We start from the raw sequence: 3,108 nt of genomic DNA on the forward strand, positions 1-3,108 counted from the left end.
AACCAGAATTCGAGTCAATTGCTTGAACACGAACTACACTCTTGATCACGCGAGGCGCAAGTCCCCCGTGACCACCGAGATTTGTTCTGCGACGCCAGAGCGTCCGTTGGCGCCACTCGATAGACTGCACAAGCAGGCAACGTCGGATGCATTGCACACGGCTAGCGGATCTCTCTGCACTGCGTCGGGTGTCCCAACGTATGTCTGGAGACATTGCTATGCCGGTACGGCACTCTGCGCACTCTTTCTTGTCCTCTTCGAGCGACGGGCCTCTAAGCGGGGTTGTATGCCGGTACGACACATCGACTGGTACATTGCACGCACTAACGATCTCTCTGCACTGCATGGAACTCATTCGTAACCACCGTGACGGGAGACTTTGCTAGTACGCACGATACTCTGCGCATGTGTACATGTTTTACAACCCAGCCAACTTGAGCACCTAGGGGAAGTTGTGATGCCATCTGAACACCCACCGACTGATGCATTGAACGGCTAAAGTTGACCTTCAATCCGAACTGGCACTCTGCGGCGTGGAGGCAGTTGCGCGACCACTCCTATCCCAAACCAACAAAGCAAGGTGCATCCTACGTGCTCGGTACAAGCACACCACGACGGGACACATTGAACGGTTCAGCGATCTCTCTGCACTAGTGGAAGAACTCCAACGTGATACGGGAGACTTTGCTACAGCGGCTTCTCTGCACTTCTGGGCTACCACCTTGTGACGGGAGACATTGCTAGCGGTCACTCTGCACTAGTGATGGTACACCACCGTGATACGGGAGACATTGCTAACGGCCACTCTGCACAGGTGCCAATACCACCTTGTGACGGGAAACATTGCTAGGAACCGATCGGCATCTCTGCGCGATTACTTGACGCACACCCAACTAAGTCAACTGTTGGACTTTTTCGTAATCACGGCGGGACACATTGAACGAGCTCTAACGGATCTCTGCACGCATGGAACATGGTGGCGGGAATCATTGCTAGAACCGAACGGCGCCTCTGCGCGATGTACAAACAAGCTCAACAGGAACCTCGTATCGGCTGCCGAGCCGGAGCTCGAACAACTTGGACTTTCACCTCTAATTTATATCAACTCACCACTCCCCGAGGGATCCGCAGAATTGCTTCTGGGTCCCGTATCGTTATTTGCGATTCGTGTTTGCATTACACTACATTGAACTATTCCAACTTGTTTATCCGCATGGCGAACATTTGCTGCATTGAACATTAAAGTTCCACTTCGCTCTCCCCTACGTGGGTCTGAGCTTCACTCTCAGGGAAAAAATATGCCACATTGGTTAGGGAAACCCGGTTTCATCACGCTATGTGCCCTGCACCACCAGCTTAGCGTGAATGCTTCGAGTTTCCCTAAGAAGTTCGATTGGTCTTGCAGAGTTTAAAGACAACGAAGCTTAGTTTCAAGCAATGATATAATATACGCGTATTAAAAACCCTTAACTGTTACAACTTTTATGCTTGAAACCATCGCAACGAAGTCTTTGGGTCCGTAGACCCGTGATGTACTGCTCCAGGAAACGTTTTGAAAGAGTGGAAACTCAAAATCATAGGTTAAGATCATCGGCAGAACTCACCAGACACCACTTTTGCTTCATAAGTTCGGCCTATAGTCATATGACGATTTTCATCGGGGAGGGGACGTATGACCCAAACGGGGGCTTATATGACCCACGGACACTGCAAACCATGCTCCTACGACTAAATAGAGGTTAAAACTACGATTTGGTGAAATCTTCATTTTTGACCTCGGAGCAAGGTACCTTCCCTATAGTAGGCAATGAGTAAATGATCATAATCCCAGGAGGGCAAAAAATGGGAACCCGAGAGGAAAGCGCTGTTGGCGCGCCTAAGCTAGTGGCCCGTAGAGTAAAAAGGGTACCCCCAACAAAGTTGTCGTTTGACGTTCTGGTTGCACTTTTCATCATCTAGGGTGCGTTCCTGACACGTTTTGAGGGGTTTTAGGAAAAAAAAATTTTTCGCCTACTCGAGCTCTCTGGCCCGTTCGGTGCACATTTTTGAAAAAAGCTAGGGAGCTGCCCCTAGGTTCGGGGCGTCACAAAATGTTGAAAAGTGGTCGAAAAACCACTATCCAGAATCGGATGTAGAATCGTTAGACGAACTTAAAATTGTTCTACGACACCCATCTGCGACGTTTAGTATTCGAGATATGGCCCGTCCTAGGTCTGACCGAGCAATTTTTGTTCCGCGCACTTTGTGCACCGTACACTTTGATGTTTGTATGAAAAAGTACCCTACCTAGGGACGCGTAGAGCAAATTTGTACCCCCGGGCATGTTGTCGATTGACGTTCTGGTTGCACTTTTCATCATCTAGGGTGCGTTCCTGACACGTTTTGAGGGGTTTTAGCAAAAAAAAATTTTCGACTACTCGAGCTCTCTGGCCCGTTCGGTGCACATTTTTGAAAAAAGCTAGGGAGCTGCCCCTAGGTTCGGGGTGTCACAAAATGTTGAAAAGTGTCGAAAAACCACTATCCAGAATCGGATGTAGAATCGTTAGACGAACTTAAAATTGTTCTACGACACCCATCTGCGACGTTTAGTATTCGAGATATGGCCCGTCCTAGGTCTGACCGAGCAATTTTTGTTCCGCGCACTGTGTGCACCGTACACTTTGATGTTTGTATGAAAAAGTACCCTACCTAGGGACGCGTAGAGCAAATTTGTACCCCCGGGAATGTTGTCGATTGACATTCTGGTTGCACTTTTCATCATCTAGGGTGCGTTCCTGACACGTTTTGAGGGGTTTTAGCAAAAAAAAATTTTTCGACTACTCGAGCTCTCTGGCCCGTTCGGTGCACATTTTTGAAAAAAGCTAGGGAGCTGCCCCTAGGTTCGGGGTGTCACAAAATGTTGAAAAGTGGTCGAAAAACCACTATCCAGAATCGGATGTAGAATCGTTAGACGAACTTAAAATTGTTCTACGACACCCATCTGCGACGTTTAGTATTCGAGATATGGCCCGTCCTAGGTCTGACCGAGCAATTTTTGTTCCGCGCACTTTGTGCACCGTACACTTTGATGTTTGTATGAAAAAGTACCCTACCTAGGGACGCGTAGAG

Source organism: Anopheles gambiae (genome assembly GCF_943734735.2).
Source record: "Anopheles gambiae chromosome X unlocalized genomic scaffold, idAnoGambNW_F1_1 X_unloc_17, whole genome shotgun sequence".
Taxonomy (NCBI): Eukaryota; Metazoa; Arthropoda; class Insecta; order Diptera; family Culicidae; genus Anopheles; species Anopheles gambiae.